General features: G+C 45.8%; 1 pseudogene; it reads right to left on the reverse strand.

Moving 5' to 3' along the window:
• LOC147668979 (TSC22 domain family protein 1-like) overlaps window positions 1–26,810 on the reverse strand; it is a 56,659-nt pseudogene extending 29,849 nt beyond the window's left edge.
• Between the last annotated feature and the right edge of the window lie 891 nt (window positions 26,811–27,701).

A 27,701-nucleotide genomic window follows, 5' to 3' on the forward strand; every position in this document is an offset into this window, starting at 1 on the left:
TAGGACATGGCTACCTCATAGGTCTTGAACCACTGCCCAATGTCATCATTTTTATAAAATTCTCTAACCACATTCTTAGGTATATACACCCTTGATTCAACAGGCATGGACGGTGTGCTGCCACCAGAGGGAGTCATTTCTAAGCTCCTAGCTTTTAACTCAAACTCCCTCAAAATTCTCTCATGCTCCATTTGCAACCTCTTTTAATCTATGGCCAAATTCCTATTCTCTAACTCTAACTGCCCACCCTTCTTGAGCTTGGTCATCTCCAATTTGTGCATCCTACTTTTCTCCCTGTCTTCCAACTCCTATGGGGACAGGCCCTTGGCAGAAACACTGCTACCTGCTGGGGAGGTTGCTCTCCTCCCCGCTGGACCCAATGGCCCTTCCTGCTGCCCATCTGCATCTTCAGCCCCCTCCACATGCTCAGGGGTGCTCCTTGCTACCTCCCACGCCCTTACCACCTTTGAAACTCATCCTTTTTGGTAAGACCGGTCATAGAAACTTTAAATCTCTAGCAGAAGTGCTTCAGCTGTCTCACATTGTAGCTTTATAGTTCCTCCTCTTCAAACTCCCAATCAACGGATGCTATGGATGCTGCTTTACTCATGGTGGCTAAACTTGGCAGTTCTTTGTAAAAATAGAAAATCCCAGGAAAAACAATCAACCAAAATGTATGTGGTTACGTTTGGTCTGCGCTCACTAGTAGTCTTCACCAATCACTGTATATGGGTAACAAATGCAAATCCAGAATCCTCACGGCTGACCACTAATGTTAATGTTGTCTAGTTGACAGAGGTAGGTACCTGTGACCAAATAGAGACCCTTGCTTCTAGTCAGAGTAAGGGGCTACACTCCTAAAATAACCACTGCTCACCGCATTGGTAGTTTGGCATGAGCAGGCAGAATTCTATCAGAAGCAGAGTGTAAAGCATTTGTGAACACATTCAGTAACACAGTGACAGCACTATAGATGGACAACACACAGGTTGTATTATAAAAATAAGTATTTGTATATAGACTTAACACAAGACAGCACACAACAAAAATCCACAAAACTGTACTTTAAAATGATAGAAATAGCTAGTTCTCTTTGGATGGTAAATGCAACGCTTTACGTTCAATGTACCTTAGGATGCGTAAAGCTATGCAACAAAAGAGTTGCAGGTAAGGTGAAGCGTTGGTTCCTTTCACGAAAGAAGGGTGATGAGCTGGTTCCCTACTGCTGCATAGGGGACGGTGATGGGTCGGTTCTTCTCTGCGCCGGGAGGTGATACGTCGGTTTCTTACTGCGCTTCCATGGCGATGCGACCCGCAACGCTGTGATGCGATGAAGATCCGTTTCAATGAAACAAAATTGCATCTTCTTCTTTATGCGACAACGATGCGCGCACGCCCACAGGCTGTGCGAAGACTCTGTGAATCTTCTGAGCCGTGAGACGCCCTGCGACACTCTTCCCCGGTGATGCATCAGCATTTGCTGCGTCGGCAACACTTTTGTCTGACGATGCAAGGTACTTCGGTGATGCGATGCGACAGCGGCGACCCCCTTCTTCAGTGATGCAACAACATAGGCTGCTGCGGCCTTACGCTTCTTCAGCGATGAGACTGGATGTGCTGTGAATGCGACACTCTTCTCCAGCGATGCAATGCGCTTCAGTGATGCAGCCAATTTGAAAAAGGTCTATAGCTAAGTAGAAAAATAACAATAAATGAACTAAATTGATAACCTAAAAAATAATTAAAGAAGCCCACATGGAAAAGACTAATCACCAAATTGATAGAAAAATACTTACATTTTATTATGAGTCAGTATATTTGTTTTGTAATTCTTTGTTAAATTTCATATTGTTAAATATTTAGAGAATAATTGATTATAAATACAATAGCAACATAGAAATTCATAAAAAACATAATAGACATAGACATGGCATTAGACAAGAAAGACGATGGAGGCAAGCGGTAGATAGGGACTACGCGCGTTTCGGCTTGTCAGCCTTCATCAGGTGAACGTCTATTGCAAGACAAGAAACACAATTTAAAAGAAAAGGGAGGAAACAGCTAGTCATCAACAGCAATAGCTCCAAATAGTAGATTAAATAGAGAGGACGGTGTTAAGTTGATGAGATGAAGTGATTTCTGGGATGATAATAAAGTCACGCTGATAGTCTCTCATGGGTATGTAGATGAACGAAGGGTGATAATGGAGCACATAAATAAAGACGCAAAATCCGTCTGAAGATGGATGGCAATAATCTGAACACCACGACTGGGCACCAATCAATGGCCGGTAGGAAAATTAGATACACACTTGCAAGGATATCTGCACACAGCAGCAAACAAAACGATTATGGTCCTCGAGCAGCGAAGAACGCCATCAGGGAGGGCGTCCGGTGCAGATCTAAGGTGCACCCAGAATAAAGTGATGCAGCAGCAGTGAAACCCTTCTTCAGTGATTTGACAACGGAGGCTGCAGCGACGTCACACTTCTTCTTTGTGAGTCGCGCTTCCAGCTCCTTGCTACATGCAGTCCGTCAGAAGGCCCAGCAAAGGTTCTTCTTGTATCCCAAAAGTCTGGGTCCCCCTTTTATACACCTATTCTCTTTGTTCTCTGAAGGCAGAGAGTGTCTGTACCTAGTCCAAACCAATTCTGGTCAGTACTGGAGCACTTTGTTGACAAGACTCCTTCTTTCTTTGACAGTGTGGGCCACGGACATCAGAAGCACAACAGGAGGTGGAGGCGGAGTTATTATTGTAGAAGGCAGGCACAGCCCTATTCAGGTCCCTGGTGCAACTCCTCCCACCACTCTACACGCAGATGATTCTATTCAGCCCTGTGCGGACTCATCCTGTCTCCTGGAATCCCCCAGCCCCTGTCCCTCAAACTCCAGACAAGTAATAAACAACCTAGCAGAGGCAGGCTTGGATAGTTAGGCAAGAAAATACCTACTTTATAAAGTGGTATTTTCAAACACAAAATGTTAAAACCAACTTCCCTAAAAGATGCATTTTATCATTCTGAGTTCAGGCATACTAAACTCAAATTTCTACCTAGTTCCCTGAGACAGTTTGGATTATAAAATGTTATAATCAAACTGCCCATTATGTCTTATGAAGAAAAGGTAGCCTTGCAATAGTGGAAAACGAAAATGGCTGTAATTCACTATCAGAACATGCCACATACATCACGGCATGTCCTACCTTTCACCTACAGTGCACCCTGCCCTTGGGCCTACCATAGGGGTGACTAACATGCAGAAAAGGGAAACTGGCAAGTGGGTGCATTTGCCTAGTCAACTCAGCAGTACCAGACTGCACACAGGCTCTACAATGGCAGACCTGAGACACACTTTACAGACTGCTTCTATGGGTGGCACAATCAGTGCTGCAAGCCGCCCACCGGCAGCATTTGATTTACAAGCCCTGGGCACACACCAGTGCACTGTACTAGGGTCTGACAAGTACACCAAACCAGCCAATCATGGAGTAACTAATCCATACATCAATTTACCATAGGGAGCACTTGCACTGTGACACTGAATAGCAGTGGCACAGTGCCCAAAGCATTTTTAACCATCAAAAACACATGAGGCAACAGCAAAAAATGGAAGGGAGACCCACGCCAATGGTGCCAGGTCTAATATACACACTTTCTGAAAGTGACATTTTCAAACCCACAATTTGAAAGACCACATTTTCTAAAAGATGAAGGGGCATATTAACAAGGGCTTTATCTCTGCTTTTTTTGGCTTTAAAAGCCAAAGAATTGGAGATAAAAATATCGCCCTATCAACAGCAGGGTGCTAACATGCAAAATCGCATGTTAGCACCCTTTTTCACTATGCCTCCCTTTGCATCTCTAATGAGATGCAAAGTGGGCGTTCCAGAGCAAAATGACAGGAGAAATGGCGCTAAGCAACATTTCTCCTATTATCAAGCTTCACAATAACCTTGTTAGAGACAAAAAAAGCAGCGCTAACCACGGTTAACGCTGCTTTTTCAAGTCTGCTAATTTTCAGATTTAGCCATGTAATCCAATGGGAGGTGGATTACATGGCTTTGTCCACCATGGACTATCAAAAAGGATATCCCTATCCTTGTAGTTTTCTCGCTGCATTACAAGCGATAACCTCCCAAAATGCTGCTATCGCTGGATTTTTTATCGCCTAGGTGGTTACCGTTGTTAATAACGCGATAACCAGGCGATATTATCCAGCGATAGCGGGCGTTAAAAAAATGAACGCTAAGCGCCCTTAGCGTTAATTTTCCCTGTTCCTTGGCAATATACCCCGTACTTTTATATTCTAAGCTTAGAGAGCCCAATCTCCAAATCTCTAGCTGTTCCCAATTAAAAGTTACACTTGTAAAATTTTACAAAGCAACTCCGATGATAGCCTATGGGATGGCAAGTCCTTGCAAAAGTGAACAACGAAATTGGCGGTATTTCACTATCAGGACATGTAAAACACACCAGTACTTGACCTACCCTTCATATAAACTGAACCATGCCCTAAGGTGCCTTGGCCTACCTTGGAGGTGACTTACAGGTACAGAAAGAGAAAGTTTCGGGCCTGGAAAATGGGTGCATTCGCAAGGTTAAAATGACAGTTTAAAACTGCTCTTACAAACACTGCAATGGCAGGCCTTAGACAAACTTATAGGGCTACTCGTGTGGGTGGAACAACCAGAGCAGCAGGACCACTGGTAGCATTTGATCTACAGGCCCTGGGCACACATAGTGCAATTTACTAGGTACTTACCAGTGCATCAACTATGCCAATCATGAAGAACCAATCAGAATTATAACTTACATAAGGAGCACTTCATCACTGATCAGCAGTGGTAAAGTGCCAAGAGTATCTAAACCAGCAAAAACTAAGTCCATCACACAGTCAAAAACAAGCATTTGCAAGGCAATTGGTCTCGCCTTTGAGACCTTATATGTATTTCGCTAAGCAGCACATTAGCCTGGGTGCTGAAACATCTATTGTTCTTTAACATGGTGGGAAAGTAAGCACCAAACTGCGTGAAACGCCAGGTATGGGATCACATGGAGAGAAATATTGCCTTTCAGTGGGAAATGGTCTAGTCCAAAGCTCTGTTTTTAATATAAAATCAGGGACTTCGGTGGTCATATCACTGAAAATACAAGATTTGAAAAGAATATTATTGTCTACGAGTGCTTCTATGGACTGGAATCTAGAAAATGCTAAAGTAATTCTGGTATATTTATTGACCTCTGCTGGTCATTTTCTATCAAGAAAGTTAAATAGAGGCAGTTGTCAAAAAAAGAAAAAAAAGAAAGTCCCTCAGTAAAAAGCAATGCTGGTATGTTACTGACCTCTACTGGTTGTTGTCTATCAAGACAGTTAAATAGAGGCAGTTGAACAAGCAGAAAGCAATTCTGGTATCTTACTGACCTTTACTGGTTATTTTCTATCAAGACAGTTAAATAGAGGCAGCTGAGCAAAAAAAAGTCCCTAGGTGGAAACAAACAAATCCTAGGGCTGATCTCCAAAGCCCACAAAGTACATACACAAAGAAGTAAAAAGTAAACCAAAGTATATACAAGAGGTCTCGAATGCTCGACCTAATGAAGGAGGTAAAGATAAAACCACTGGGAAACCATACCAAGGATGCCAGGTCTAACATGTGTCTCCTCCAGCCAAAAGTAGAGAGAACTTCCCAATCTCATGGGAGTTCTCATCACTAAGGCAGACGAATGTGGACAGTCATCCTCACTGTTGTGTACTGTAGCAGGGCAGTGTTCTACCATAAAGTGCATTCCCTGTCGGGAATTGGATCCTCATATGCATCAACCATCTGAGAGGCCGATGGCCTATCTGAACCCGGAATTGAGTCCCAAAAAAGAGGGTTTTAGCTTCTTCACTGCAGAGACCACCGCAAAATCTTCTATATAAATGGTGCTCTACCTCTTTTACCTGGGAAGTAACCTCCTTCTAATGAAGATGTACAGATTGGTCTAGGTCCTCTTTATTTAGCTGTGCTAGAACTGCCCTCACACCATGCTCTTAAAGGTCTGTCTGCACAACAAATTCCTTGGAGACGTTGGACACTCTCAGAATGGGTGCCGTGCACATGGCAGCCTTCAGGGCATCAAAAGATGTCCATCAAGCCTCATTTCAGATCACTTTCCTGGGCTGCTTTACAGAAATCAGCTACATCAAGGGAGCAACAATGGTGCCACATCCCTTGACAAACCTCCAGTACCAACCGGTCAGCCCTAAAAAGGCTCTCCACTCAGTCTGGGTCTTGGGGGGCTCCCAAGCCAGAATGGTGTCAATCTTGGGTTGTATGGGCACCACATGGCTGCTTCCTATCTGGTGACCCAAGTACATCATAGACCCCTGCCCTATCTGGAACTCACTGGTCTTGATAGTTAGGCTTGCCTTCTGAAGGGCCATCAACACTTCCCAGAAGAGATGCAAGCGGACTAAACGAAGAGCACAATGGAGGAAATCATTCCTAGCCTTATTTATGATCTCCTCCACTAGGAAAACCGTGCATGGTCTAGTTATTTATATCTACCCCTCCCATCTCTTCCAAGCGACTGCAACAGTCACCATCTATCATAACAAAACCATCCTCATGCAATCCACAGACGGCAGGTTAAATCTCCTGGATAACATCTTCCCCATTATCAAAGAACAAGTATCTAAACCCAAAACCTCCACCCAGGCTAGTCACACCACCTGTCCACTACATATCACATCACCAAACCCTTCTGACAACCAAGCCCTACTACTATTCCGAACAATACTTTCATCCGAATCAAATGCTACCTCTACCCAGACTACCCCAACACCATCACACATCACATCAATTCACCAAACCATTCCACCAACCATGCTTCTCTATTACCCCGACCAATATCTACATCAGAGACATATGCTACTCCCGCCTCCCCGCCTTGATCACCTACAAGATTCTCCCCCATCCCCACTACACCAGCATGTATATATGTCACAGACTCACACACTACAATAGTGATATCATGACCAGTAGCCACTACCAAGTTCCCTGCTCCCCTAGACCCACACACAATACACTCAGACCTCACAACTGCGGTTGCATACGCACCCCCAACAGATATTGCATCCCCCGTTAAAGAACACAGTCCCCCTCCTTGTTACCCTACTTCTTGCAAAACCAACATTCCCACTACCTCATCCATGCTGCACACAAATTTGCCTCACACATACACTCCCCATTCCAGCTCACCCTCCCACGATCAGGTGATGGAAGAAAATAGGACTTTCCATTGCTACATAGAAGACGTGCCGCCCTCTGATCACCCACGCGACCCAAGCACATCTCTCACAACCATAATTCAGCCATCCACATCCATAACACAGCCTCCAACCCTACTCATACCAGCACTAGACCCCAGACTTGATGAGATCATGATCTCATTATGTCAAATCAAAGAAGAACTACAAGCATTACAAGAGGTGATATTGAGACAACTGTGGTACACCAGAGCTACAAGACAGTCTAAATCTAACAGGCACTTGAATCACCTAATAGACTTCTCGAAATTTGCGTTCCCCAGCTAGAAATCAGTTCCCTCTCATAATAAATCAACCCGCCCAATCCATAGCACCAATCCGCTTTCGGAGGAAGAGTTACTCTCTGTATTACAATCATATGAACCCTCTCACCTGAACTTCCTTACTCCCAGTATAGCGAAAATCCCAACTATCCCCCAAACTCACACAGACCCACTAAACAACACTAGAGGCGTCATTGAGAACAATATAAGACGAGTTCCCCTCTTTCAGGAACCTACCTGATCCCTCATCACGCCCGTCTTAAATGCATACTCCTAAATTGTAGATCGGCCTCAAGACACGCTGCTGACATAGCTAACCTCATTCTTACACAAGAACTGGACTTGATAATGTTAACTGAAACTTGGTTAAAGGAATCCTCCACACCAATCATTGACATACTAGTACCCCCAAATTATGACATCATCATACTGGACAGAATTAATAAGACAGGGGGCGGTATCGCCTCATACACTGTAAAAATATCTCAGTAAACAGATCCATATCCCCTGTTTTCTCTTCTTGCAAATACATATGCTTCGACATCACCAGTAATGACACACCAGTATGCTCTTTACACATCCTCTATCATCCACCAGGTGACAACCTCACAGTTACCGAACACTTCATGGATATTGTCTCCTCTAATACCAGACATCAAAATACCCACATTTTCCTCGGAGACCTCAATCCCACTGCAACAACCACAATGATGCAGTGGTACATAGTCTCAAAAACTACCTCGATGACCTAGACCTCACCCAAATTTGTAACAGCCCTACACACCATAAAGGTTCAATCCTGGCTATAATAATCTCTAAAAGCACCTCTATTCAGTTAGAGCCGATCCAACCCGGCGACTGGTCAGACCATCATATTATCACCTTCTTTATCAAGGAAACAGTTAAACTTAACTTGGTTCAGCCCACAAGACCTAAAGTTTGGAAGAGGGATTTGAAAAACAGTAACCCTAACATAATATCATCTTCCAGCTACAACCTACTTCTGCCTCCGGAAGGGATTTCTGAAGTCCATGACCTCACCAATCACTACCTCAATTTCATGAACTTGATACTAAATGAGGTAGCCCGACTTCAACTAAAGAGAGTCTCCAGAAAAGATTCAAAGCCCTGGTACAATGGAATACTCAACGAGGATAGACAATCTCTCAGAACAACTGAACGCGCATGGAGATGAGCTCCCTCCACCAATCACCTCAAGATTCTAAGGAAGAAGAAAAATGCATATTACAGAAAGTACAAGCGTACTAAAGCTGTCTTCTTCAGCTACCAACTAGACCAAGAAAAACATTGTCCTCAAAACCTTTTTGAATTAATAAAAACCCAATCTAAGAATGCACCTCACTGTCTGCAAGATAAAGCATGCCCACAACCCAACTGTAAGAATTTGCTTCCTTCTTCACTCAGGAGACGAACAGCATCAAGAATGACCTTCTCAATGATCAAATCTTACACTCTGGATCACTTATGAAAACCGCCCCATCCTTTCAATTGCTCCACACCAAATCCCATCAAAGTTTTTTTTTTGTTTTATTTTTAATTTCCAAAACCTTTATTGAGTCGTACATGTTACGATATCACAAAGAATGTGGTAAGCAACATATATCCTTGACATTCATATTCACCTTCTTGTCAATGTTATATTCAGAATACCTGTACTAACTTCCCTCCCTTAACTCCCCCCAACTATGCAACCTCCCCCCCTCCCCTATGTACTATGGCATATCTTTCATGACAGAGTCTGGCAATGTGTGGCAACTTGGAACAGGGCCACGAAACTCAGTGAAGGGTTGTGGGGGAGGGTTGCTTTTAACTTGTTTATACAGCAGGGATATGACGGGCCTTGGGGCCTCTGCTTGCAGCATGGCATGTAGTGGTGCAAATGTATCACGTTCCGCCTGGAATGACGGGGAAATAGCTTTCACACTTTGTCTTAGGCAGGTAGACATGAATGTATCCATAATGGTGGGCAGGTGGTCCCCCCAAAAATGCTCCATAGTGCGAAACTGTCCCCCATATATAGATCTCCCCAAGTGCTATAATGCAGTGTATCCATCATTCTCCGACCTAACCCCTCAAATGTAATTTGTTACAGCGGGTTGCATATTAGCAACATCCTAGGAGAGTACATCAATGGCACTTCAAAAAGTTCCGCACCATCCATCGCCATGCGGCCATGGTACAATCAACTGTGGACGGGTCTCGCCCTCGTTCATTCACCTGCGTAAAAAGATATCCCTCTGGGGATGTAGGGGCCACATAATCATCCTCCACTGCTAAGTGTGGCATGAAAGAGGGCAGGTGAATCCAGTATGCAGCAAAGTGGGCCTGTGCACAATAATAATATTGCTCAAATTTGGGAACTTCATACCCTCCCTGGTGGTATGGCAGCATTAGTGTGGCTACATTAGGCCTTGCCTGTTTCCCCCATATGAGTCTTGTAAGCTGCGCTTTGAAGAAACTTCCCGGGTAGTAAGGTATGTTAACAAATAAATATAGAAATGCCGGTAGTATCCCCAATTTAATGAGGGATATCCTCCCCGCCATCGAGAGGAGCAATCTGATCCATTTGGATATGGTATTTGTTACTTTGTCAATGGCCTTACCATAGTTAGTGTGCATTAGTTCTTCTTTATCTCTAGGTACATGTATGTCTAAGTATTTAAAGTCCCCAGCCTCCCGGAGCAAGGGGTAATCCAGCTGGTACTCAGTGGTCTTATTCGTCATAGGGAAAATTGCTGATTTATTCCAATTTACTTGTACACCGAAGATATCCCCAAATTTTGTGATTTCTCTTAGCCCCGGGTCGAGATTTTCCTGTTTTTTTTAATATATAATGTCATATCGTCCACGTACAGGGAGAAGAGCAGCTGCCTAGACGGGTACACTAATGCTCTGTCCTTGTGATGTTGCCTTAGTTTCGCTTCCAAGGGTTCAATAGCCAGAGCAAATAAAATTGGAGACAACGGGCAACCTTGTTACGTCCCCCTAGAGATAGTGAAGTTGGCAGATCTGGCCACATTTAAAAGCACTGTGGTCCGCGGGTGCCTATACAGTAGTTGCACCCAGTTAAGAAAGGTATACGGCATTCCCATAAAACTCAGAGTTCCTATCAAATAATCCCACTTCACAGAGTCAAACGCTTTGGTGGCTTCTAAGAAGACAGCTACTGCCGAGCAATTAGGGTCTATGTCTTGCATAATGCCTAATCGGGTTCTGAGATCGTGGGACGAAGCTCTATTAGGGACAAATCCTGCCTGGTCAGGCAGAACTAGTCGCTCCATCAAGAGGTTGAGACGTGTAGCTAGGACTTTTGCTAGAATTTTAGTGTCGCAATTTAGCAATGAAAGGGGATGATAGGAGTCACAATATACTGGGGACTTACCAGGTTTTAGTAGTGAGATTACCTGGGCTTCCCTCCTAGTTGCCGGCAGGCTTCCCTCCTCCAGTGCCTCATAGTACACTTATTTCAGAATTGGGGCAAGGATTGACACATATGTTTTATAAAATTCCACCGGAAATCCATCGGACCCCGGCGCCCGCCCAGATTTCATGTGCATTATCGCAGCTGTGATCTCATCTACTTCCAGGTCCAGGTTTAGGAATTTTTGCTGGGTTTCGCCCAGCCACGCCAGGGCTGTGTCCTCAAAGTACTGCTGCAGATCTAGGGGGGAGCCTCCTTGGGAGGTATATAGGTTTTTATAGTAAGCTACAAACGTGTTCAATTGCTTTGGTAGGTTCATGTGGACTTGGCCTTGCTCATCCTGTATTTCTGCTATGTAATTCGCAAATTTGGGAGGAGGTACTGCGGTCGCCAAAGCCTTCCCTCGGCGGTCTCCCTCCCCTTAAATCTGTGCCATATGGGCCTTCCCCCTGAATCTACATTCCCGATCAGCTGCGACCTCATATTCAGTCATCTTAGTACGTAATTCAGCCCATGTAGCCCCCACATCAGCACCAAATGAGAGGTCTCTCTCAAGTGCTTTTATCTCTCCCTCTAATTTACGTAAGTCTCTTCATAAATGTTTAAGGATACCCTCTCCCTCAGAGATACACCAACCCCGCACCGTGACTTTGAATCCCTCACACACGGTTGTTAGGATTGATACCAAATCCACATTTCGCGCAAAAAAAGTCTTGGATTTCCTGTTCTACTTTAGCTTTAAATACTGTCTTGTAAGTGTCAGGTATTGAGTCGCCAGTTAATATAGGGGGATTGATTAACCGGAGCCTTTAAGGTTGCTATGACAGGCGAGTGGTCAAAATATGTGCAAACAAGGTGGGTCACTCTGTCCAACCAATGTGCCATACCCAAACTAGTTATTGAACTATTTGGCAGGGACTCCTTTTCAGTCCACATTACGGTGGAGCAAGCTCATAGATCGTTAGCGGCACGCCCGCCACCAGGAACACCACCGCGCCCTGTCATTGTTCGTTTCCTGAACTACCGAGATACAGACGCAGTCCTACGCCTGGTCCACGAAAAGCAACAAGTGAGATATGAGAACACTACCCTGGCGTTCTTTCCTGATTTTACGCAAACCGTGCAAGACGCCAGACCCAAATTTGCAGCAGTAAAGAGAAAAATTCTGGCACAGGCCATACCATATGCTATGATGCATCCTACGAAATTAAGAATAACCCACTTAGGGAAGCAACACTTCTTTGCCACGCCCTAACAAGCGGAAGAATATCTCAGGAACACTCGCCGAGCAGCATCCCAGAAGCTGAAAGCACGCAGACGATCCAGGTCCAATTCACCCATGTCGAACCCAGAATGAAGAAACTGACCATGCTTCAAGTGCAAAAATCTGACACGTATGTCACAATGCCTGTGAACTTCGCCAAGTTGATGACATATAAACAGTGATAATGGTTTAATGTTCAATTCTGCCCGGACACTCGCCTCCGTCCCACTGAAGCTGCCTACTTAATCAAGTTGTGCAGTGGGTGGGTGAAACAGAGGAGTAGGGTGGGCACGGTGTTCGCCATAAGTTGGCAGGGTATGCTCAGTCGTGAGTCCCTTGCTCACTTTGCCACTGAATTCAAGCAAGCCTGGCTGAAGACGGCTGTAATGCCAGAAACCGGTCCTAGGAAGCTTGAGTCCGGTCTAGGGAAGGCATGGCTTGGCAGTTCGGGCTGGACTGTTCCCATGAGGCACAGGGTCAGACTGATTTGCATATGGCCATGTCTGAACTGGAGTGGCAGAGTGGGCTAAAAAACAGTGATGGATTAAACCCAGATCTGTTGACTGGGTGTGAGTGTTTGATTGGTTCAGATGCACCGTCCATCACCACCCCCTTTTGTACCGCTTTGTTCACCATAAGTTGGGGGTATGCTCAGACGTGAGTCCCTTGCTCACTTTGCCACTGGATTCAAGCAAGCCTGGCTGAAGACAGCTGTAATGCGAGAAACCGATCCTAGGAAGCTTGAATCGGGTCCACGGAAGGCATGGCTTGGCAGTTCGGGCTGGACTGTTCCCATGAGGCACAGGGTCAGACTGATTTACTGTTGAATGGGTGTGAGTGTTCGATTGGTTCAGATGCTCCATCCATCACCACCCTCTTTTGTACCGCTTTGTTCGCCATAAGTTGGCAGGGTATGCTCAGACGTGTCCCTTGCTCACTTTGCCACTGTATTCAAGCAAGCCTGGCTGAAGACGGCTGTAATGCCAGAAACCGGTCCTAGGAAGCTTGAATCCGGTCCAGGGAAGGCATGACTTGGCAGTTCGGGCTGGACTGTTCCCATGAGGCACAGGGTCAGACTGATTTGCATATGGCTATGTCTGAACTGGGGTGGCAGAGTGGGCTAAAGAACGGTGATGTATTAAACCCAGATCTGTTGACTGGGTGTGAGTGTTTGATTGGTTCAGATGCTCCGTCCATCACCACCCCATTTTGTACTGCTTTCTTCACCATAAGTTGGCAGGGTATGCTCAGACGTGAGTCCGTTGCTCACTTTACCACTGGATTCAAGCAAGCTTGGCTGAAGACGGCTGTAATGCCAGAAACCGGTCCTAGGAAGCTTGAATCTGGTCCAGGATAAGGCATGGCTTGGTGGTTCGGGCTGGACTGTTCTCATGTGGCACAGGTTCAGACTGATTTGCATATGGCCATGTCTGAACTGAGGTGGCAGAGTGGGCTAAAGTACGGTGATGGATTAAACCCAGATCTGTTGACTGGGTGTGGGTGTCCATCACCACCCCCTTTTGTACCGCAGTGGTGCTCAGACCGGCCGCACTGGTGCGTCGGTTGAGCACCAACAATTAGGATGCCACCGCCACCATGATGATGGCATCCTCTATTCCCAGCATTGTGGTGGGTGGTGCTCACAGCACCGCCTGCTACAATGCTGGGAATGCACGCCGTGCAACGGCATGCACAAGGTGACAGGCACCACGCGGTGCCTGCCACTTTGTCCATGCCAATTTGTTACCCCCCATGTGCCCCCTTAACCCCCCAATATCCTGGGGGCCCGTAACGCACCCCCATTTGCGAAACCTACATGCCTTTCCTTCCGGGGATGCATTATAATATGGGTGGCAGTGTCTAACAGACACCGCCACCATATTCAAAAAGTGCAGATGGGAAGACCGTCCACCACTTTTTGAATATGGTGGCCAACATAATCAGGCGGGGGGTAAATTGCATGCAGGCGAAGTATATTGGCGGGAGGATCGCCACCGCCATACGGGTGGTGGCGATCCACCAGCCATTATAATAGACCCCCAAGTCTTGACTGGGTGGGTAAATCAAGCCACAATAACCATCTACCTTATTTATTTATTTATTTAACACATTTGTAGAGCGCTCTGTTACCCGGAGGTGTCCTGGCGCTGGTTTGATTGAGCTTGAGTGAGTGAGTAGGATTAATGACTGAAGAGCCAGGTCTTAAGTTCTCTTCTAAAAGCCATCAGGTCCTGAGATTGTCTGAGCACAGGTGGAAGTTTGTTCCAGGCCTCTGCCGCCCCAAGGGAGAAGCTCCTGCCTCCCCAGCGAGCTCTTTTAATTCTGGGGACAGTAACCAGAGCCAATTCCGCCGACCTCAGGGTTCGTGCTGGTTTATGCCAGCGAAAAAGCAGTTTCATGTATCTAGGGCCCATATCATGTAGGGCTTTAAAGACCATGCATAGTGCTTTAGAAGCAATTCTCCTACGAATTGGCAGCCAGTGTAGAGTCACCAAATCCTGCGCTACCGATGCAAATTTGGGAGTGTCGGTGATCAGGCGGGCGGCTGCATTCTGCAATAGTTGGAGTTTATTGAGAACACTCTGCTGGGCGTTTAACATCAAGCTGTTACAATAGTCCAGGCGTTAAAGCACTAGACCTGTAACAATGGTTTTCCTGTGTTCCTTCTCCAAATACGGGAGAATTTTCCTGATGGTTTTAAGGGTGTAGTGCAGGGAGGAAGAGAGTGCATTAATCTGGGGTTTGAAGGACAAGGAGTTGTCCACCAGTATGCCCAGGTTTTTTACTTTGTCCACCGGCGAGGGGAGGGGTCCCATTTCATCTGGCCACCATCTCGGGGACCAGAAGTTATCCCAAGCTCCAAAGAGCAGAACCTCTGTCTTCGAGGAATTAAGTTTAATGCAACGTTGTGCCATCCAGCAGCCCACCTCGTGCATACAGTTTTTGAATCTATCAGCTGTGTTATCAGTATTGCCGGGTAAAAGTGACACCACTATCTGTGTGTCGTCCGCATATGCCGTGAGGTGAAAACTGAACGATCGAATCACCGGGGCGAGGGTCGACACATAAACATTAAAAAGGGTGGGGCTAAGCGAAGACCCCTGGGGAACTCCACAGGGCAACGCAAATGAATGCGATTCATGGTCTCCTAGGGCTACTGATTGGGTTCTGTCGGACAGGAAGGCCTGTAAGATTTTTAGTGCCTTTCCCTGAAATCCACAGGCCCTCAACCGGTCCACCAACAAGTTGTGGTGGACCGTGTCGAAGGCCGTGGAAAGATCCAGCAGAATAAGGGCCGCTCTGCCTCCTGCATCCATCACCTGCCTGATGTCTTCCATTGATTTGATCAGGGCGGATTCCGTGCTGTGTTCCGCACGAAAGCCGTGTTGGGAAGGGTCAAGATGATCCCCTGTTTTTAAAAAGGCACTTAGTTGTGCATTCAGGCTACCTTCCATTATTTTAGTGGGGAGGGGGAGTCGAGCGATCTGTCGATAATTATTCATCTCCGTGATGTCTAAATTAGTTTTTTTAGCAGGGGCAGGATGGAGGCTCGCTTCCATCTGGATGGATATTCCCCTTCCTCCAGCATCTGATTAAAAAGGGGAGTAAGTCCACTTGCAATGACATCTGGGGCTAGTTTGGCTATTGCGGTGGGACAGGGATCATGAGGGGAGCCTGATTTAATTTTTAATAGGCGCCTCACTACTTCCTTTTCCGTAATGGGCTGAAAGTGTTGGAGTGTTACCAAAGATCTGAATGGCTCCGGGCCCTCGCTCGAGGGAGATGTCTTAACTAGGCTGTCTAGGGAAAAAAAGATGTTTTCTACCTTTTCTCGAAAGAAGGTGGCCAAACTTTCACAGAGTGAAAGACATGGGGGAATTTCTGTAGTTTTTGGGTTTGCTAAAGATGAGACCGTTTGGAATAGTTCTTTGGGGGTATTGCTGGCTTCTTCTATCTGTTTTGTAAGAAAAGCCTTTTTTGCTTGTAAGATTCTTTCTTTATAACGTCTTTGCTCTGAATTGAGGATTTGCTTGTCTGAATCACTATAATTCATTCGCCAGATCCTCTCGAGCTTTTTACACCGTATTTTATGTTCCCTGATTTGTTCTGTAAACCAGGGAGCAGCGGGAGTTGCCCGAGTGGAGTAGGTGGTTTTGGGGGGAGCCAAGAGTAAGCAGGCATGGTCCAGCCAGGCTGTATAGGACATAGCTGCTTCCTCCACATTGTCAGAAAGAGGGGTCAGGGAGTTTTTTAGTATGTCTTCCAGCTTGCCCCCTCTAATCTTCTTCCATTTTCTAACCTGTCTCGGGGCGTTTCTGGTGCTAGGTGGTTTCTCTGGAGTAGTGAGGGAAATCGTAAAGTAAATCGCTGAGTGATCTTACCAAGAGACTGGTAAAACCGATGTCACTTTTAGACTGGGATGATTCGAGAAAATCCCATCTAGGGTATGTCATGCTTTGTGTGTGGGGTCAGATATCTGTTGATTCATATCAATCCCCAGCCCCAATCCCTTAATTGCCCAATGGGACTGCTGAGTCGTGCAAATATGGTGTGTTAATCCTCTTGAGGGAATCTCTACCCTTTACACTGTTCAATGCATGGACCGACAAGGAGGGTCGGTATGCTTTTGTGCAACTCAGCCTTGGTGACATAGTGTCCTGTGTAGACTCTGTCTATGTGCCAATGGGGCCCAGACGACAGTTCAACTTAACTGTGCCCTCATGGACATTGACGCCACCCACTGGATTGTGGGAGGGGATTAGAATCTGGCTCATGACGCAGTTTTGGAACTGCACTGCCCTGCTTGATGTGGTCAACAATGTGAACCAGACCATCCTGGGGGACACTACGGCAGACTTCCACACAGCTTCCACAACTTGGTGGAAGACTCTCCGGTGCACAGCGTTCAAGTGACTGTAAAGTCTAAGTGTTTAAACACAGTTCATAATAAAGTGATCTTCACAATGTTAACAGTTTCCATTTGTTTTAATCCAAACTTATTAGGTTCATGAGTACTTGATGTATGATTTAAGATTGTCTTTCATAAACGTATTCCAACAGTCTGTAATCCAACATTAACAGTCCCAATGCATTTCGGGCTGAAGACTAGCCCTTCCTCAGGGGAATGCTCTACAACATAAAAAAGACATCAATCTATCACTAAATGGTGTACCGAGACGCCGTATTTCACAGTTACATAAGTAGTATAGGTGAACATATGCCATCATGCTAGAAACACAACCAAGTGTGCAAACTTAAAACAGGTGAAAACCATTTGTAAATAACGATCGTGTAAATGGGTTAATGCCGCGAAGAATAGAACTAATGAAGGACACCAAAGTGCTGTACAGTAATCAGGACATGCCACCAAACTCAGCAATACATAGGGTTTGAAAAGTGTGAAGGGTAGTAATACATGTGCCCCACAAACGTGGAATAAATGTGAGCTCTACTCACGGAAACGAAACCATCCAAGTTACACTCACGTCACCAGAACCTGAAAAAACATGAAAGCGCGTTTGTAACCAAAATGCTGAATGAACCAGATAATGGCTCCAGTACAGCCGTCCCCAGTAAAGGTACTTACATTTTAGGCGCAGCAAGTGCTTCCCGGTAAGATAACGTGCTTGGACATGGAGACCATCCGTGTTAGTCAGTGTGATTAAAGAACGCGCTGCGTGAGCACTAAAAATAAACGAAGGACTTGGAACCGAAGAAGAAAGTGTGGGCGCCATGTTTGAAGAGTCAACTGAAGAGAAAACTATACGAACAATCAGCAAAATCTCATGTAAATAAATAAATCGAGAAAAATGGACATTTGATGAACACAACAAATAAAAAAGAGGAATAATATGCACAATGGTCCATGAAAGAAAGCACATGATAACAATGCTAACGATATCCCACTAATTAAATAAACATAGCAAATGATGTACAGTTTATAGGTAACACAGGAATTCCATCCAATCATTTAATCCGTGCGGCTGCATCGTCGCCAAGTAGCGGATCCAAAAGTTCTCTCTTTTTAGTAATGTGTTTTTGTTGCTGTGTGTTACTCTGACTTGCTGCAATATAAGATATTTCAATTGGGCTACTGTGTGCTTTTGTTCAAGAAAGTGAGCAGCTACTGTCGATTTTATGTTCCCAGTTCTTATGTTGCTCTAGGAGATGCGTCACGTTGTAAAGCACTGCGCTATAAGGAGGCGTTCCTGCGCAGGGGGGGGGCGTTCCTGCGCATGAACGCCTCCTGAAAGTGGCTGAGTGAAATCTATGAGATTTCACTCAGTCATTTTCAGGGCAATGCTGTGTCAAAACCCTGCGCCTGCTTGAAGCAGGCATCGGTCTTGACGCAGCATTGTGCAGATGGTGTACCCCCGAGCCTTGCTGGAGCTGCGTCGCGCTTGCAACGCAACTCCAGCAATGCGCCACATTTCCGGCACCGATGCGTCACGCATCTGTGCCGTTTTTGCACCATGGTGCGCTGCATTATAAATGTGGCGCACCATGGGTGGCGGAGCTGTGGCGCACGTTAACTGGCACATCCCTGGGGATGCGCCAGTTAACATAAATCTGCCCCATTGTCTTTAGAAGATGCTCTGTCATGAGGAATACAATACACTGCATCCTGGCACCATCTGCAGCCACCAGAAGAGTGCCGGGCTCTGACAGTAAACAATAAGTCACCCTGCTTCAGATAGCTCGTTCTGTCATTTAAGGTGCACTTAGGGTGATCCCCGGAGCTCGGGACCCCAGCAGGGAAGATTTTATCTTAAGTGCTGCAGTGCACATAAAAGGCCCTGCACAAAAGCTAGACCTTGGACAACAGCTAACCCATTCACACCAGAGCGAGTCAAGTGTAACGCAAGGCCGGAGCCCTAGTTTTCATTACCTCTGTTTCCCAAAAAGTCTGCAGAGCATGACTGGTGCCCGGGTTCCTTTAGCATATTAGCTAATCTCATCATAGCAGCTAAACTCTGCACAGCAGGGTGAGGCAGGTGATGCCCAAGACTAGGCACTAGTTTCCACACAATGCCCCATCAATTTCCACACAAATGTGCAGTGAACTGCCATCTTCCTATCCCTCTCTTTCAGCATTTAGCCCTGACAGCTGCACAGTGAGTCGAGACTCACATCACTTGAGCATCACTAGTTCAGTAAGCCTCTAGGGGCAGCTGGCTACAAGGCTGATTAGTGCTTTACGGTGGTTGGAGCTAGTTACACATAAAAAAGCCTTCAATGTTTCCACAGATATGTTCCTGCCCTTATGACAGTGCACATCTCAGAGGGCTGGTGAAACTGCAGCTGGTGCATGAATAGTTATTTGAATCCTTGGGGGTCTGGTGATAAGATGGTCTGTGCTTAATAGTGACCATTGCTGGACAGCACAGCTTTCTCAGACCCTTGGGATAAGAGTTAACCTCTGCAGCACACAAGGAGGCTTTGATGGAGAACCCCCTGTTGATACATAAGTCCCTGGCACTGGGTGGAGGTGGACTAAGGTGGTCTATGGTGAGCGGCACTGTTTTCACACTATTACAAACCTCTAGTACATGGCTATCTCAAGACCACACAAGTTAACCCCTTCAGCACACAGAGAGGCTGTTCAGAATAACCCCTGCTGGTGCCTCATTAGTTTACCAGATCATGAGGGGACTAGGGACAGGGTGGGTCAGGGGATGACAGGGGTGGATGATGTTCTCATAAACACCCCCCAAATGCTTTCACACAAGCAGCTTCTCAGTAAGCTCCTCGCAGCTGTATAAATAATTCATAATGGGAAAATTAACCCAGTCAGCTGATCCCGCCACGCTGCTAGCTAGACAGCAGCCTGCTGGCTACTCAGAAACGGTGCACAGACAGAATATCTAGTCAGAAATATCATGGGTCAGAAATATCGATAGCAAGAATATCGTCGTCAAGAATATCGATTTAAGGTAAGTAATATTGACTTTAAAAATATTGAAGTGTTTAATAACGTTTGCAAAATATAGTTGTTAAAAATATTGTTTTTATTAATGTTATGTATTTCTTTATATATTTTAAATGTATGTGATGTATGTTTTTTGTATAAGAATTATTTGTATTTTTAATGTACGTGTTACATTTTTTGTAATTTTATTTTTTTATTTGAATTTTGCGCTTTTATTTCCATAGCGTGTTTTGGGTCTATAGTGGAATAGGGTGGGAAGTAATTTAAATATATAAAATTAATCAATTTATTTTTATTTGTATTTTGTATTTTTAGTTCCGTAGAGGGTTGTGTGTTTATAGGGGAATAGGGAAAGAAGTAATTTAAATATATGAAATGTAATAAATTTTTTTAATGACATTTTGCGTTTTTAGTTCTGTAGTGGGTTGTGGATTTATAGGGGAATAGGGTGGGAAGTAATTTCATTATATTAAATGCATTGAATAATATGTATTTATTAATATTTGTTTAATTGAAATATTATAGTGTTAAATGTGTAAATTATATCATTATTAATTGGTGGTTAATGAATTTTAATTAATTATTAGTAATTCATTATTGTAAATGTGTAATTACTTTTAGGTGTGTTTTGTGTTGTTTATAGGTGTAAAGTGTAGGAAGTAATTTATTTTTAACTGATGAATTAATAACTGGTTGTTAATTAATTTTAATTAACTAATTGGTAATTAATCTTGCTCATTGTGTAACTAATTTTAGGTGTGTGTTGCGGTTTTTATAGGTGTAAAGGGTAGGAATGGTGGGAAGTAATTGTATTTTAATTGAGTATTTAATATGTTTTTAATTAATTTTAATTAATTAGTTGGCAATACATTTTTGCAATTGTGTAATTAATTTTGGGTGCGTGTTGTGGTTTCTATAGGTGTAAAGGGTGGGAAGGGTGGGAAGTACTTTATTTGACATTGATGAATTCATAATTTGCTATTAATTAATTTTTATTAATTGGTAATTAATTATGGTAATTGTGTAATAACGTTTAGGTGTGTGTTGTGGGTTTTTATCCTCTTCCAAGCTCATGACTGCTCCCGGCCGTCATGAGTCATGGTGGGCGTGTGCTGATGATGGCCGGGAGCCATCATGACCACGCCCGCGATCGGAATGTTCAGCACTGCGGCGGAATTCGCGCCGCACTGTTGAGATTAAAGGTGCAAAGGGGTGGAAATAATGTATTTTATATTAATAAATTAATATGTTGTTGTTAATTAATTTTAACTAATTAATTGACAATTATTTATGCTAATTGTGTAATTAATTTTGGGTGTGTAGTGGTTTTTATTGGTGTAAAGTGTAAACACCAGGCCACAAAGTGAATTAAATCAATATTGCAAATGTATTTAAAAAGCATGGAGAAAATGTAGTGAACTAAAATGTTTCCTATATAAAAGGCAAACCATTATTTGTAAAGAAATAACTTAGCACCTACTGAGGCTACAGGCACCTACCACACTAAATTTAAAAAATCAATTTGAACTGCACATAAATACAAGTGCATGGCTCCAATCAAACAAACAACGCCATTGTTTCAACTTACTTGTGTAATCTTAAATCCAATGGTTTATGCAGCAGACACAAAGAGTGATCCTCCCAGCTCCAAATCCAAATGAAAAGTAACCAGGAGATGGACTAAGCACTAGGAAGAGCCTGCTGGACAGAAACAGAAAGTTGGAGACTCTGGGAAACTTCCTTCCTGTTCGACAAAAAGAAAAAAAAGACTCCTCTCACAAAAAAAAACAATGTCAAAGGTCCATTTGAAAAGTTTTTTGGCTCCAAATCGTCATTTCGGGAAGATTCTGATGCTTCTCGAGGAGAGAATCTTCCCTAGATTGCAATTGTGGTTCATTCGGATCATGTACATCAGAAAACCTCTGCCAGAAGTTGCTGGCACGTCCGAATGCTGTGTTGGCAACCACAACATTTTCCAGCAGCATGTGGTCAGCTAGCAAATCTTGTGTCGCTCATGAAAGGCTCTAAAAATCTCATGGGTGATCGTGAGATCCCGGCACGTCAAAGTTTATTGGTAACTCCATGTTCCACGCAGAACACGGAGTTGCTGACCTCCGCGAGTACAGCGTAACTTTACATCCAGGCCTAGTCTGAGGAGCATAAAAGACTTCCAATGTATCTACATCTGAACCTGGATTCTGCCATCTGTAAGTCCGCTCTGCTAAGTGGAGCCACCACGGCCCTGGACCCTTGGAAGTTAGACCTATGGTGCTTTTTCAGTCAAATCATGCATCTTCATCAGAACCAAGGCATTTTCACTGTTGCAGGGATCAGAACTGGTGCATCTTTGCCTTTGCTAGTATCAGAATCAATGCATCCTCATCATTGCATGGGGCGGATTACCTATGGTGCCAATACATCGCCCTAAGAGTCCATGCATCTTCTGCCACAAGTGCAGAACCGACTCATCGCATTAAGGGCCAGCACATGGCCTTTGTATGGGGAAAAGGGGAAAACCAACGTAACTTCCTCTGTTGGATGATTAGAAGTGATACATAACCTCAGCTGCCCAACGCATCTTCCTTGACGTCAACGCAAACCAGGATCAAGGTATGTTTGTTCAGCGGACCACCTGGACTTGCTCTGTAGCGGTCGCTCCCCTCATTCCCTGCCTGACCTCCCGACTTCTCACCGCATTTACCCCTCCTGCTGACTCAGACCGCCTGCTTCAGAACAGCGCCTGGTATCTGCATACAGCGCCTGGTATCTGCATTGAGAGCGCATTGATCTCCACATAGCGCCTGGTATCGTTGCCTCAATATTCTACTGTCTGCTCAGTTACATTGTATTGCGGCGATATTGTAATAGCCTGGCAATTGTTATTTGTGATCACAGGGGATCTGTAGCACTGCTCGCACTCCGGCTGTGCCCCTGTTTCGATTCCGTGGCCCAAGTCCCCTCCCCGCTCCCGCCTCCCAGCTGACCCTCCCACGCTCCGCCCCCCCTCCACTCTCCATTTAAGTCAGATGGACCTACGCGCAGCGTCCACTCGCAGCGGTCGCGCCGAAGGTGCGCCAAAGGTAAGCCTGTCTACGCCCGTCCGCGCCTGGACCGCGCCCAGCACCAGTCCCCCTGGTCCCCGCCGCACCCAACCCACTAGATTCACATATGATGCCGCAACTCTCCTCGCCCTCAACCCCGGACGCACACCACAATGCTGCGAAGCCACCCCAGGACGTACCCACGGCCCATTCGCCTGCCTCTCCTGCAAGTTCAACTGCTTCAGGACCCTCACCAAATCCACTTCCTCCATACACAGCTCCGACTCTAAACACCTGAAGTGCATCCTGCTTAACACCCGCTCGGTCCACAGACACACAACTGAACTCTGGGACCTACTCGCCACTGCGTCACCGGACATCGCCTTCCTTACAGAAACATGGATGAACACATCATCAGCACCCGACATCGCCATAGCCATACCGGACGCTTACAAGATTATCCGAAAAGAGCGCACCAATCAAACAGGAGGAGGCATCGCCATCATCCATAGGAACACCATCAAAATCACGACCAGCTCCGACGATATTCTTACAACCGCCGAACATCTCCACTTTCAGATCCACACCGACCCTAGGACCACACTTAGAGGCACCCTCATCTACAGGCCTCCAGGAACCCGCACTCAATTCAGCGATGACATCACTGACTTCATCAGCCCACATGCCCTCGCCTCCGAGAACTACATTCTTTTAGGAGACCTCAACTACCACCTTGAAAACAAACACGACAGCAACACCTCCACCCTTCTGGACAACCTGGCCAATCTCGGACTCAAACAACTTGTTGACACCCCCACCCATGTAGCCGGACACACGCTCGACCCTATCTTCACCTCCAGCAAGCACATTTCCTTCGACCGCACCACAGCTCTCTATTGGACGGACCACAGCTGTGTTCACTTCAGCTACAAAACCACCCTGACCCACAACCCCCCACAACCTATTCCTCGGAGAAACTGGAACAAAATCACCTCCGACCAACTCCTCACATCACTCAACCAAAACCCTCCCACCCTCTCATTGGACCCAAACCAAGCGGCCACCAATCTCAAGCAATGGATCTCCCACAGTGCTGATGAATTAGCACCCCTGAAAAAGCACCAGATCAAATCAGCCAGCAAAAAGGCTCCCTAGTTCAATGATGACCTTAAAAAATCCAAGAAGCTATGCCGCACCCTGGAGAAAACATGGAGAAAAAACCCAACCACCGACAACATGGCCACCCTCAAGACAGCCACCCGCAAACACCACCAACTGATTCGATCCGCTAAGAAATCATCATTCAAGGATCGTCTCGACAACAACACCCACAACAGCAAGGAACTTTTCAACATCGTCAAAGAATTCACCAACCCCACCGCAGCATCTAACGACATCACTCCCTCCCAAGACCTCTGCGATGCGTTATCCTCCTTCTTCTACAACAAAATTGCCGACATCCACAACAGCTTCGAGAACACTCCCAGCGATCAACCCTCCCCACCCCCCTCGGATCCTACTCTGCCAACTAACAACCTTAGCGCCTGGAACCCAATCACCACTGAAGACACCATCCGCCTAATGAACTCAATCCACTCTGGCTCGCCAACCGACCCCTGCTCCCACCACATCTTCAACAAAGCTGACTCCATCATCGCACCCCATCTCCGTGATGTCATCAACTGCTCGTTCAACTCTTCCACCTTCCCAGAAAGCTGGAAACACGCCGAACTCAGCGCCCTCTTGAAGAAACCCACAGCAGACCCCTCTGAACTTAAAAACTACCAACCCATATCCCTCCTCCCTTTCCCCGCCAAAGTCATTGAGAAAGCCGTCAACAGCCAGCTCGCCGCCTTCCTTGAATCCAACAACTCCCTCGATCCATCTCAATCCGGATTTCGAGCCAAACACAGCACCAAAACCGCCCTCATTGCAGCGACAGACGACATCCGAACACTACTGGATAACGGAGAAACAGCGGCCCTCATTCTACTCGACCTCTCCGCCGCTTTCGACACAGTCTGCCACAGCACCCTTATACAACACCTCAGCAACATCGGCATACAAGGAAAAGCCTTGGGCTGGATCATCTTGTTCCTCGCCGGGAGAACTCAAAGAGTTCGACTTCCCCCATTAAACTCAGAGGCCACTGAAGTCATCTGTGGAGTACCACAAGGATCATCACTCAGTCCCACCCTCTTCAACGTTTACATGAGCCCACTCGCATCCATCGCGCGCCAACACAACCTCAACATCATCTCTTACGCCGACGACACCCAATTAATCCTCTCCCTCACCAAAGACCCTAACACCGCCAAAACCAATCTTCTCGAAGGCATGACAGAAGTAGCCGCATGGATGAAACATAGCTGCCTAAAACTCAACTCAGACAAAACGGAGGTGCTCATCCTAGGATCTTCCCCCTCTGCCTGGGACGACTCTTGGTGGCCTTCCGCTCTGGGCACAGCACCCACACCCACAGACCACGCACATAACCTTGGCTTCATCCTAGACTCCTCTCTCTCGATGTCCAGACAAGTCAACGCAGTCTCATCCTCCTGCTTCAACGTACTTTGCATTCTCAAAAAGATCTTCCGCTGGATCCCCCTCGAGACAAGAAAGACTGTCACCCACGCACTGGTCACGAGTCGACTGGATTATGGTAACACACTATACGCCGGAATCACAGCAAAATTTCAGAAAAAACTCCAACGCATCCAAAACGCATCAGCAAGACTCATATTGGACATCCCTCGCCGAGAACACATCACCGGACACCTAAAAGACCTCCACTGGCTTCCCGTCAACAAAAGAATTACGTTCCGTCTTCTCACCCACGCACACAAGGCCCTCTACAATCTAGGACCCGAATGCCTCAACACTCGAGTGTCCTTCTACAAACCCACCCGCCAACTAAGATCGTCCAATCAAGCCCTCGCCGCAGTCCCGCACATCCGAAAATCCACCATGGGTGGCAGATCCTTCTCCTTCCTGGCTGCCAAGACCTGGAACTCACTCCCCACTCACCTCCACCTTACTCAAAACCACATCTCCTTCAGAAAAGAACTTAAAACCTGGCTATTCGACAAATAATGAACCCCTTCCCCAAGCGCCTTGAGACCCTCTGGGTGAGTAGTGCGCTAAATAAATGCCCGAACTTGAACTATTGGGTCCCCTTATCTGGCCTATACTCCATCGTGGTTAGCCTGAACTTTTCACTTTGATCCAGTCCAGCATGGGCAGAAATCAAAAACAGGCACTTGTTGCTTCTTAGAGCACTTTTACAGTTTATTCTTCAAAAATTCATAGTTCAATCAATCTGTCAATCAAACATTTATAAAGCCTGACACATGACTTGTGAGGGTCTTGAGGCGCTACAACTCGAGTTCTACTTTTTAGGTTTTTGTTGTTTTTGTTTTATTTTATTTCATAAATTAAGATCTATTATTCTCACCTGGGGCCTCATTTATGAAAAGTGACGCATCCTTGCGGAAACGCAAGGGTGCGTCACTTTTCCGTACGACACGCTGCGCCAGAAACTTGCGGCGCGGAAGCGTCATATCTACGGAATGACGCACCGTGCCGCAAGCGGAGGCGCAAGGCGGGGAAAAGTCACGCAGACGCGGCCGTCCTGACGTAGCGAAAAGACACGCAAGTGCGGTAAAAATGCCGTAAGTCGCATTTGCGGAACGGCGCACGTGTACGCATCGCTGCGTCACTTTTACGTTGCGTCAGAATCCGGAAAACGCCAAAAACACGCGCATCTATTTATTTATTTATTTTATTTATTTTATATTCTTCTATAGCGCAAGAATAGACCCCCGGAGGGGTATCTCCGTGCTTTGCCGGTGAATAAATCCTCAGATCTTAATTGAGGAGGAGAATGGTGCATTTAAAGAGAGAGATCAGTTACTGGGAAATAGATATGTTTTCAAGACCTTACGAAAGGTCAGATGATTAGTTAGAGTCCTCATCTCAAGAGGCAGAGAATTCCAGAGCTTTGGTCCAAGGTGGGCTAGAGCTCGCCCCCCTTGTCTGGCCTTTTTTATTCTGGGCACCTGCAGAAGCTGTTGGTTCAACGAGCGCAGGGTGCGCCCAGGGGCATAAGGTAGGAAGATGTTGGCCAGATATTTAGGGCCTTTGCCTATCACACTCTTGTGAATTGTGCACAGGGTCTTAAAATGCACTCGTTTCTTCACTGGTAACCAATGAAGTTTGGTTAGCAGGGGAAGGGAGGGAGTCCTAGGAGGGGCGTTGAGGACTATCCTAGCTGCCGTATTTTGGATTACTTGCAGTTTTTTTAGCTGCCCTTCATTTGCTCCCAAAAGAAGGCCGTTGCAGTAATCCACTCTGCTGATGATTAATGCCTGCACTAGAGTTTTTCTATGGCAGTCTGGCAGGTAGGGAAACACTCTCCTTAGCATGCCGATGGCTCGAAAACAGGTACTTGC

Source organism: Lissotriton vulgaris, unplaced genomic scaffold (genome assembly GCF_964263255.1).
Source record: "Lissotriton vulgaris unplaced genomic scaffold, aLisVul1.2 SCAFFOLD_4172, whole genome shotgun sequence".
In the NCBI taxonomy this organism is placed as follows: Eukaryota; Metazoa; Chordata; class Amphibia; order Caudata; family Salamandridae; genus Lissotriton; species Lissotriton vulgaris.